Genomic DNA, 12,965 nt, shown 5'->3' with positions numbered 1-12,965 from the left:
CCTGCAGCGTTGGTGTGTTTTCACTCTCAACTTGATTCTATCGTAGCCTACCCTGGTGCACTTTCGTTCATCTTCACAAATGTGCAGGGCACATGATAGAGCTGTGTAAAACACTCTTAAAGCTACATTGTGTAATATTTAGGAGGATCTGTTGACAGAAATGCAATTTAATATACATAACTATGTTTTCAGTGCTGTATAAAGACCTTACATAATGAACCGTTATGTTTTTATTACCTTAGAATGAGTCATTTCTATCTACATACACAGCGGGTCCCCTTGAAGTAGCCATTTTGCGCTGTCGTTCTTCATGCAAAGCGATCTAAAGTCAGCGAATAAAACACTGATACAATGATGAACAAGTAACAATAATATTCGCAATAACTATAACATATCGTTTTACTGAATAATTAAGTAAATATAATTTATTAATTAATCTTTGTAAAGAAACCTCTTTTTTACCTAAAAAATTATTGCATCACAATAAGTGTATTGTTATTGTCAAAACATTTTAGTAACTAAACTGAAGATAACAATCTTAAAGATAACAGGTTTTCCCAGGAACTGAATATTAGCCTACATCCTGATCAATATTTGGAAAGGAACTGAATATTAGCCTACATCCTCATCAATATTTGGGAAGGAACTGAATATTAGGCTACATCCTGATCAATATCTGGATGTAATGTTCAGTTCCTGGGAAAACCTGTTCCAGTTAATGGGAGTATACACAGGTGATGTGTAGAACTGTCAACTCTCACCGACGCATTCACCGTGAGACACACGCAATTGACACTTTTCACACGCTCTCACGAGTCACGACATTTCCCACGCACAGAAAAATCGCGGAGCAAAGAGGACAAGGAGACCGACAGACTAGACAGAGCAGGTTACACTGTTAGACTTTTCAAGGGTTTTTTACAGTAACTTACAGGCAACACTGTTGCCAGTAAGTTACTGTAATTAAGATTTACAGTACATTACCGTTTTCAGTATGGTACTGTAATTGTGTAATACAGTGCATTACTGTAAAAACAAAGCTAATCAGTACACTACTGTAATTATTTTTTATTTGTACTAAATTAGATTTCATAATTTTTATATATAATTAATTTTATTTTTATCCTACATAAATACTACTAACATACAAACCAATTAGACAAAGTTATTACAAAATACCATATTTTTATTTAAAACATTTCATATATATCACAAAATATACAGTCTGCCAATGCTGGAAATGATGTGGAATTTTTACACATTAATGGGTGAGTTTATGTTATGATGATGAGGAAGGAGAACCCAGGCGCAGACAAAGTACACTAAACACAATTTATTGAAGGCAAAAAGGGGAAAATAAAGCCCACAATGGGGTAAAACAAGACAAGACTGAGGATAAGTAACTAGACTATAAACTTGACAGAAGACTAGACACTAACTAACAGCAAATACACGAACAGGATCTTCACAGGACTCGTAACTAAGACAGGATACTCACAGGAACTATTTAGCAATGACTCACATGTAACAATAGCACAGGCAAGAGTCACAGAGTGTAACATCACAGCAGGATTAACAATGAACCGACACAGGACAGAAAACATGAGGGGATGAAATAGGGAGAAACTAATCAGGAACAGGTGACACAGGTAAAGCAATGATCTAATCAGGAACACAGGTGAAAGCAACAATCTAATGATAACAAGATGAGATAACAAGGGGGCGGGGTACGGTGACAAGACAACGCAAGCACACAGCCAAAACAAATGGCCATGTGCTTACACATAAAACATGGGCCTGTCATGATCCTGCCTCAAGACCAGGGAAAATCAGAGACAAGAAGGCAGAATCATGACAGAACCCCTCCCTTAAGGAGCGGCTTCCAGACGCTCCCTAAGGGAACACTAAACACGTGACATGACAGACTGAGACAAGGACACAAACCAACAAAACATGACAAACAACAACAACGGCAAACATGAATAAACAATGACAGGATTGGGGTGACATAATAAAAATAATAAACAGGGCAGAGGAGGAGGGGGAAACACAAAGTCCTTGGGGGGCAGTCCAGGGTGGATGGGAGGACTGGGGGTCTTGGGTCTCCGTGACGAGGACTGAGGACGGGGAATCCGGGGGAACTTGGCTGGAGACACATGAGGGGACGACTTGGGGGAAATAGTAGGCAGCTTGACAGGGGAGACAGGAGGCGACACAACAGGAGACAAGACAGGGGATACTGCGGGTGACTGTGGAGCAGAAGCAAGAACAGAGCTCCCCGAAGACGGCTCAGTATAATCGCTCCCCATCTCTGAATCGGGGAGATCGTCGTCGGCAGCCGACTGGGGTACGGCGCTCACGGCAGCCGACTGGGGTACGGCGCTCACGGCAGCCGACTGGGGTACGGCGCTCACGGCAGCCGACTGGGGTACGGCGCTCACGGCAGCCGACTGGGGTACGGCGCTCACGGCAGCCGACTGGGGTACGGCGCTCACGGCAGCCGACTGGGGTACGGCGCTGTAGAGATCTCCTTACAGATACAAACCCCTACACACCGTCTGGACGAATATTTGGATCGGACTTTTACGATGTGCCGAACTCCATCCACCATTTTCTGACGTATTGCTGGTGCTCGGGGTTCATGAGGCTTTGCTTTGTCAGAGCTATGGTGTCGCGTCTTTACTGTGGTTCAGCCACAACTACTATATCTGTCAGCGGCCCGTCAAACACGCTGAATTAACACCACCAAGTGCCAGCCTTTGCCCAAAGTAACACATCCAGGTCACGATGCATCCTAAAATCAAAAGGGTAATGTCAATATATTTTATATATTTCCAGTGTCGACTATGAAACTATGAAAAAAATGTAAAAAAAATAAATAAAGCTGACATAAAATAAAATATAAATATTATATGAAAAGCTTAAATGAAATAAAATAATTTTAAGTAGAAGTACTAAAATTACAAAAACTAGAGAAAAAAAAAACTAGAAATAAAAACTAACAAGCAAAATAGAAATATTAAATAAATAGTTAAAAATGACAAAAGTACATAAAATTACATTACACAAACTAAACTACAATTAAAATGAAAACTGAAAATATAAAAAATAAAAGCTAATTCAAAATATTAATAAATAATAGTATAATAATAATAGTAATGAATCTGGAATTCCCATGATTGTCTCATGCAGTGGACAGATGTGTAACTCTTAATATTTCTAAACAGGTTCCATTTTCTTTAAATGCAACATAATTCCTCATTTCTTTCTTGTTGAATCTGGGTTGAAATATGACCTGGACGTTTTCTTGACAGGTTTGGTGAGACTCGCCCAGACACAGATTCTCTCTGCTGAGTTTGTCTCAGTAATATTTTTTCTGGCAGGGTCGGGCTGAAACGTTTGGCCACGGTGGAGGGAGATTAAGTGGCTTCAGGGCGTTTCATCTTAACATTTTGAGAGACTAAAGACAGCGCCAAGGACCGTGTTTAGCATACAGAACACTATAGTCTCAAATGTGATTCAGGTCTCTGAAGTTCTGACCCGAGGGAATTCACAGAGAGTGAGAACTTTATCATGTACCTACAGCACATCAATGGGTCATTTATAGCATTTGCTGTTATAACACAAAGTATGATTGTGCGTTTTTGCATGTACATTTTATCTTCAGTGACATTAGAATTTTGAATGTCCTCAATTGATGATCAAATCCTCTGCATTAATTACATTCACTGTCAGTTCTTAAAGGGGTTAGTTCACCCAAAAATGAAAATTAAACTGTTATTAATTACTCACCCTCATGTTGTTCCAAACCTGTAAGACTTTCGTTCATCTTCAGAACACAAATGAAGATCTTTTTGATGAAATCTGAGAGCTTTCTGTCCCTCAATTGACAGCTACGCAACTACCACTTTGATGCTTCAAAAAGGTCATAAAGAGATCGTAAAACTAATCCATATGAATTGAGCGGTTTACTCAAAATTTCCGGAAGAGACTCGATCGCTTTATAGAGATTGAATTTAGACTTTAATATTCATATGTAAACATTCATCAACTCACATCAGTTGTGGTAAACAGAAGCTCAAGCATGTTCGCTTGACGTGTGAAAAACAATGAGGTTCATTCTCGTGTTACGCAGCACGTTTGAGCTTCAGCGAGAACCAATGAGGTTCATTCTCGTGTTACGCAGCACTTTGGAGCTTCAGCGAGAACCAATGAGGTTCATTCTCGTGTTACGCAGCACGTTTGAGCTTCAGCGAGAACCAATGAGGTTCATTCTCGTGTTACGCAGCACGTTTGAGCTTCAGCGAGAACCAATGAGGTTCATTCTCGTGTTACGCAGCACGTTTGAGCTTCAGCGAGAACCAATGAGGTTCATTCTCGTGTTACGCAGCACGTTTGAGCTTCAGCATGAACCAATGAGGTTCATTCTCGTGTTACGCAGCACGTTTGAGCTTCAGCGAGAACCAATGAGGTTCATTCTCGTGTTACGCAGCACGTTTGAGCTTCTGCAAAAGGTTTTGTTCTCTCGTGTCAAGCAGTTCGGTTGAGATTCTGTTTATGTTCGCTGATCAGTGTTTAAATGTGAATAAAAGCCTTTAAATCTCTATAAAGCGATCGAGTGTCTTCAGAAAATTTGAACTAAAGCGCTCAGTTCATATGGATTAACTTAGCTGTCACTGGAGGGACAGAAAGCTCTCAGATTTCATCAAAAAGATCTTCATTTGTGTTCCGAAGAAGAAAGAAAGTCTTATGGGTTTAGAAAGACATGAAGGTGAGTAATTAATGACAGAATTTTCATTTTTTGGTGAATTAACCCTTTCGATGTCATGTCTGTGCCAGAATGCTGTGAGTTTTTCTCTAGCAAAGAAAAGAAGGGAGAAACAGAGTAATAAAGCCCAGTAATAAAACTGCAGCTCTGAGTCGAACTCTTCAAGATTTCCTGTTCCTCCAGAATCTTACCCAAAAACAAGGCCAGCATTACCTCTGGTGGCGAAGCCAACATACGAATGGAGGAAGAGAGTAAACTAAACAAAACCTGAGAGAAAGAGTGTCAGAGCTGTACGACTGAGGTTAAGATGTAATGGGAAGTGTTAGTTTATGTTGGTGCTTGTGGTGTTGATGCATGCGGATCCTGTATGAGCTGTGCTGGTGTTTGTGATGTTGACAGGAGTGTGTGTTAATGAGGGCCAACCGACGGAAAGACAGGAAAGATTCATGAGCCATAGGAAGTCCCACAAAGTGTCTGCACTATATTGCTACTAACAAAGTGCTGCAAGTTTCAGTTTCTCTCTCAAGTTTCAGTTTAAGACTTTTATATTTTAAAATGTAATTTATTCTTGTGATTCTTTTCATCATTACTCCAGTCTTCAGTGTCACATGATCCTTCAGAAATCATTCTAGTATGCTGATTTGCTACTCAAGAAACTACTGGTAAGTTGTTTTTGTTTGTTTTGTTTGTTTTTTAAAGAAGAATTATTCAGCAAATGAATTTATGTAATTATTTTTTACAAACGTAAAAAAAGATTTCAAATTAAACCTGTTTATTTGAATTTAAAAAAATATGTATATATATTTATTTATTTTTTTCAATTCATCAGATAACCCAGCAAGCAATAGCCATCATTTCACCATAGTCCGGCTACGAGTAACCCACTTTATAGCCAAAATAACCTTGAATTTGGTTACATGTCATTTTTGCCAAAATAACTTGCGAGATGTATGATATTCCATCATGTAATTAAAGTCAACAGTGATTATAAGGTGATTGGTTTCATTTCTTCACTCATTTCATTTCTTTATCTAACTGATGACTAGTCTATTCTTGGGCTATTATATTTTCATTGACATCCCAAATTCTGCCTTGTTTTAGCCTAGACGTCTAGGCTGCGTTTGGACGGCTATTAGACGTCTTTTAAAATGCAAAATTGCTTGCTGGGAATCCTGAAGCAAAGTTTTTAGAATTTATATGATTTCTGCAGGATCATGTGACCTGAATGATGCTGAAAATTCAGCTTTGCAACACAAAATAAGCACAATTGAAGCCATGTGATCCGCAACTAACACATTCCTAAAGCATCAACTAGTTGTAGAACTAATCAGCTAGCAGATACAAACCCCTACACACCGTATCCGACTACAAATACAAATATTTGTACAAATACAAATAAGGTTTGTATCCGACTGGGGTACGGCGCTCACGGCAGCCGACTGGGGTACGGCGCTCACGGCAGCCGACTGGGGTACGGCGCTCACGGCAGCCGACTGGGGTACGGCGCTCACGGCAGCCGACTGGGGTACGGCGCTCACGGCAGCCGACTGGGGTACGGCGCTCACGGCAGCCGGCCTGGGATCAGCGCTTTCTGCAGCTGGCCTGGGATCAGCGCTTTCTGCAGCTGGCCTGGGATCAGGGTCTGGGGACAAGACAGGACTGACAGGGACTTCTAGAATCTTGACAAGACGGAATAAGTACTCTGACAAGGTTCTTGCAGCAATGATGACTGGCATCTCCTGGTGAGCTGAGACGGACTCTATCACAGCCTTAGCAGCAGAATCAGGGTCTGGGGACAAGACAGGACTGACAGGGACTTCTAGAATCTTGACAAGACGGAATAAGTACTCTGACAAGGTTCTTGCAGCAATGATGACTGGCATCTCCTGGTGAGCTGAGACGGACTCTATCACAGCCTTAGCAGCAGAATCAGGGTCTGGGGACAAGACAGGACTGACAGGGACTTCTAGAATCTTGACAAGACGGAATAAGTACTCTGACAAGGTTCTTGCAGCAATGATGACTGGCATCTCCTGGTGAGCTGAGACGGACTCTATCACAGCCTTAGCAGCAGAATCAGGGTCTGGGGACAAGACAGGACTGACAGGGACTTCTAGAATCTTGACAAGACGGAATAAGTACTCTGACAAGGTTCTTGCAGCAATGATGACTGGCATCTCCTGGTGAGCTGAGACGGACTCTATCACAGCCTTAGCAGCAGAATCAGGGTCTGGGGACAAGACAGGACTGACAGGGACTTCTAGAATCTTGACAAGACGGAATAAGTACTCTGACAAGGTTCTTGCAGCAATGATGACTGGCATCTCCTGGTGAGCAGAAGCGGGCTCTGGAACAGCGCTTGCAGTAGCGGGCTCTGGAACAGGTAGAGATGAAGGACGAGAGGCTCCCTTCCTCCTCTTCTTTCTCCTAGGTCGCGGTGCAGAAGTGATAGCCGGACTAGTGACCGGTTGGAGAAGCTCAGCGGGATCTGTGACTTGAGTAGGAAGGGTAGTCTCAGGCAGCGCTGACTCGGTCGAGGATGACTCCGACGGAGAATCCCACGAAGTCCGTCTCCCTCGTTTGCCACGAAGATCAACGGGAGTGGATGAGACCTCGGGAGAAGTAACGGAGAGAGCCTGATCCCCTTGAGTGACGACAGCAAGGACTCGACCCTCCGGGACCACTGGAAGCATGGCAGGTGAAAACCTCGTGGGACCCTTTGGCTCTCTCTGAGACAAGCAATCCACCATTGCTCGAAATGGGCGAAGAGTAAGCTCCTCTCGTTCAGACAGAGGAGGAGGAGAGTTGAGACCAGCGATGAAATAACGAGACACCAGGATCTCAGGCAGGAAGAATCTCTTCTCTTCAACAACTTGGGCATACCTCTTCAGGGACAACTCACCCTGGCGAGGGAATGGAAGTTTTCCATTCCTACTGTCAGCAATGGCCAACTGCCACCATCGCTCTTGGTCCGTTGGCTGTGGTTTAGCGGGAGAAGACATACAGTCTACTGGGTTCCTTTTTGGTCGGTTCATTCTGTTATGATGATGAGGAAGGAGAACCCAGGCGCAGACAAAGTACACTAAACACACAATTTATTGAAGGCAAAAAGGGGAAAATAAAGCCCACAATGGGGTAAAACAAGACAAGACTGAGGATAAGTAACTAGACTATAAACTTGACAGAAGACTAGACACTAACTAACAGCAAATACACGAACAGGATCTTCACAGGACTCATAACTAAGACAGGATACTCACAGGAACTATTTAGCAATGACTCACATGTAACAATAGCACAGGCAAGATTCACAGAGTGTAACATCACAGCAGGATTAACAATGAACCGACACAGGACAGAAAACATGAGGGGATGAAATAGGGAGAAACTAATCAGGAACAGGTGACACAGGTAAAGCAATGATCTAATCAGGAACACAGGTGAAAGCAACAATCTAATGATAACAAGATGAGATAACAAGGGGGCGGGGTACGGTGACAAGACAACGCAAGCACACAGCCAAAACAAATGGCCATGTGCTTACACATAAAACATGGGCCTGTCATGATCCTGCCTCAAGACCAGGGAAAATCAGAGACAAGAAGGCAGAATCATGACAGTTTAGGGACAACGTTTTTTGTGTTAATTTTAACTCATTCATTGTGTTAATGATTTTAACAAAGTAAATATGTCAGAAAGGTTAGCACAAAGATGTGTAGACGTGTTAAATTAACACATTATGCGCTGTCCTTCACTGCACACATTGTTAAAAACATACATAAAATCATAAACAAAATGTTAGCATTTGACAAAATGAATGTAGAGTCATTGGTTGTTTAGCTTATACAAGTATTATAATGAAATATCAACCATTACATTCATAAAACTGCAGAATATAAATACATTTTTAAGCAGTCAAAAAGAAAATGTCCAACACAGGACAAAACACAGTTCTTTTCACAATACATGACACATGACCCCACCTTCAAAATAATTTCACTTATTTACAAAAATGTGTTGGATTCATGTACACTGGTGGCCAAAAGAAGTATTTAAGTGTCTTAATGTTTTTGAAGTCTATTTGATTCTCAAGAAACATTTCTTATTATTATCAATGTCTGACTGTCTACCCCTCAGTCTACTTCTACTTCTACGAGTAAAAATCATCATCAATATAATCTTTAAAAAGTCAACACAATGTTTTTGTCCACCTTTGTGAATAAATGAACTTCTCCAAAGATTGGTTCCTGTTCAGAACTTGACTGACAACATCAGAATGTTCCCTGATCTGTGTGCGTGTCCACAAACACAAATGTACTTAGTCCTTCAGAGGAGAGCCTGGTTCCAACACTATATGCTGTAAGAGAGAGAGAGAGAGAGAGAGAAATAAATATTAGTGTCAAAATATTTTTAACCTCCTTTTTTTACATTTTTATTATTATGTTTACAATAACTTAAAGGAGTAGTTCACTTTTAAAAAAAACTTTTGCTGATAATTTACTCACCCCCATGTCATCCAAGATGTCCATGTCTTTCTTTCTTTAGTCGAAAAGAAATTAAGGTTTTTGATGAAAACATTCCAGGATTTTCCCCCATATGGACTTCAATGGGACCCAAACGGTTCAAGGTCCAAATGACAGTTTCAGTGCAGCTTCAAAGGGCTTTAAACGATACCAGGCGATGAATAAGGGTCTAATCTAGCGAAACAATCAGTCATTTCAAAAATAAATAAAAAAGTTTAAGTTTTATAAGCACAAATGCTCGCCTTGCTCTGTTCTGTGATGCGCGTTCGTGACGTCACGTAATACGCAATTAAGTTGAAAAGGTCAACGTACACAGCTCAATGTCTATTACAGTATACAACATAAATAGAGGGATGCAGATACAGTGAAATTCAACAATAAGCTTGAAGAAAAGTGTATTCATTACACTACTGTAAACAGATCTTGCAGTAGATGAAACTAACTAGAAAAGAAAAGTTGAAATACCAAAGAATTGAACATGAACTTGGAATTGCAATACAATACCATATATACAGTATATGTAATAAACACATAAATTCAGCATCCTTGGACAAATTGCATTGCAGTGGTAATGACCATATTTGCTACACTATAACAGTGTTTTCTGACAAAAGACTTTCTCTCCCTCACCTAGGCAGTCATCTCTCAGTTCTGTAAAAATATTAAATGTTAGAACTTAATTGGCTACAAATCAGTTTGTCAATTACGAGTTTAACATGTGCTACAGTAGATATACTCGTGAAAGTTCTCTCATCTAAAGTACTGCTACTGTTTGCTGTAATTATACTGTATTTGTAAGGAGTATAAAACCCTGTAGATGAGCCTGTAGACCAACTTCCCTGGTCATGCCTGGATAAGAACATGGTCAACTATAGTGCTTTGTATTTCATCAGGAACAAATGTACTTTGATGATATCCATTTTATTTAGACTTCGACCGCTCCTACATGTACTTTATTAAACAGGTGAGCACATTTACATAAAACTAATCAATGTTATATAGTTCAACAATGATACAATGTCAGAATATGATCTGTATGTTATTCTCATGTTGATCTAGCTTACTGCTAGTCTCATACAGACAAACTAACACATACATTTCAACTCATTTAAATGCAGTTTAGTGTGCTAGTGTAATGTTAGACCAAGTGAAACAGCGTTACCTCACAAGTTTAATTTGTCTAATAAACTGACCTGTGAGTTGTAATTCTGCGTGTAGTTCGGTAGAATGAAATGTCCATATTCCTTTTATATCCGCGGGACTCGCGTCGCGTGTGGAGCTGATAGCTGTCTCTTAGCAATCCCAAACTGCTTCATATCACAGTCATGATAAAAACATTGATGTATTCAATCATCCATAAACATTATTAGATCTGTCGGCTTGACAAGATCCATAATTCTTAGCAAATGTTGCGTCATCAATCTACGCCTTTGTTATTGTAAATAGGTTAGCGACCCCTAGTTGCGAAAAATTCCATACTGTCCGTTTAATTTTTACAGATGGACAAGTGTGTGTTATTTGAGTTCACAGTGAGACACTTGAGGTAATTATATTGTGTACTTGTGTTTTCTGAATGAGAACACTGTTAAACTTCAGCAAAATGTAGATATTTTTTGTGTAGAGTTTTGCAGAAAACAGAAAATTGGAATGTGTGAAAACAGGTGAAATGTGTTAAATGTTTTGAGAAACATGTCTTTGTTTCTAGAAATGAATGAATGGTTTAGGAAATTGTGCCAACTGAATCAGTAGTGTGTTAGCAATCAAGAAAAACTGTTATATAGAGAAATGTTTCCCAGTGATTGTAAAAAAAACCTAAAAAAACCCCTGAACAATTACTTAAACAGTTTTTTTTTTTTTTTTTTTTTTTTTTTGCTGCTGCTGCTGTAATTCCAAATCTGTTAAGAAATCCACAAGAAAATCCTTTTTACTTTAATGTGTTTTCATAGCCATTTTATAATGCTTATATGATTAAAATAATGTTAAAGCAAGTTGAATCACTGGCAAATCCTTCCTCAAATCCATAATGCTGAGAAAAAAATGATATCATCTGATTAAAAAGGTATCACTTGCTCAGTTTGACATGCAAATTGGCATGAAAATACTTACCTTTCAATCAACAAGCAAGATATTATGTGCTTCTCTTAAACATGCAAACATTCTGCATATTATTTGTCTGCCATTATACATTTTCCCTTCCATTGTTCCTTATTTCCTTAACTTATTTTTCCACTGCTTCTATCTCATTCCTGTTTTTTCCCTTCTGTTTGTGTTTATCTTGAGATTGAGATTTTTGTTTGTTTAAACTAAAACAAACAAATGTAATTTTATCAACAGTCCTGGTCTTCACTCCTGCTTTGTAATTCCTCATTTTTTAGAAATCCACAACTTTCTCAATCAAATCAAGTCAATTTATTTCCCTTATTATTATAAGGGAATAAAGAGGGAGAGAAAAGAAAGGAAAAGGAAAAAAGAAGAAAGGTGAAGGAGAGGAAAGGGAAATAGAGATAAAAAGAAATCCTCTTTGTGCACTCCTAGATGCTTCCGCTAACTGTAGTAAAACTATTGCCGTTTTTTTCTCTGTTTTTCTCTCTCTCTGCACAGCAAAATACGCAGTGTTGTTCAGAGTTGTTTTGTTAATTGTTAATATGGGTTAATTTACCAGTGTTAAAAAGTGTTGATGCTGGTGTCAAACAGGTATAATATTTTTTTCATATATACGTTTCTCAACATTGGAGTGCTAACTTTATTTCCTTTTAGATATCGTGTAACTTTAACAGCGTTAAAACCATAGACAAAAAATGAACGCAAATGGCCCATTCCACCGAATGAGTGACTTTATTTTGTATCTTTTTTAAACACTGAATCTAATACTACACATTTAACTATTAAAAATGTGTATTGGTCAATTTTATTTTTATTTTTTTACAAGGTTTTTAAGCAGAATATGGACGCTTCTCAGTCCTGTTACCGAAACTCATGTTTAAAAGCATCTCAGTTAATTCCTTTGTTTTCCCCACAAGAAAGTGTTTAAAGAAATTGTGGTAACACTTAACAATACGGGTGCACTAATATGCATTAATTCATGCTTAACTAGATAATCATGTGTTAATGACTCATAAAGAACTAAACCATTAATAAATGATTACTGCATCAACAACTAATAAAGATTCTAAATGATTGATAGTTTAAAGCTACACTGTGTAATTTTTTTAGTTGATTCTTAGCAAAAAACACTTAGTTCTTTCAAAAATACATGTGCTCATTAATGTATATTTACTTCTATCAAGTAATAAAGTATTCTCGTAAGTTTATAATCTGCCATTGAAAGTACATACGGGTGAGGGGTTCGAATGCCGGTCGCCATGTTGCCCCTCCATCTTGAAACTACATTAGCCAAAGAGGGACATACCTGTAAATTCAAGCTTCGCCTTTCGCGCTTTACACTCAGTGACACAGAGACGAATGCGAGGGGGAGATTACTCGCGACTGCCAGCAGATTTGAAAGATTGCTGATGGAGGATCACGCCTATTTTCGAGGACATGTAGCAGAGTCGCGACTGCCGGCAGATTTGAAAGATTGCTGATGGAGGATGAAAGAGAGAGTTAAAACGTCAACGCGACAGGCAAATTAGCAAGACCAAAGTCAATATTGGAGTAACTTTTCCCAGATGGAA

This window comes from Abramis brama (genome assembly GCF_963993115.1).
Source record: "Abramis brama genome assembly, chromosome: 15".
In the NCBI taxonomy this organism is placed as follows: Eukaryota; Metazoa; Chordata; class Actinopteri; order Cypriniformes; family Leuciscidae; genus Abramis; species Abramis brama.
Note: the sequence above shows the minus strand (reverse complement) of the source record.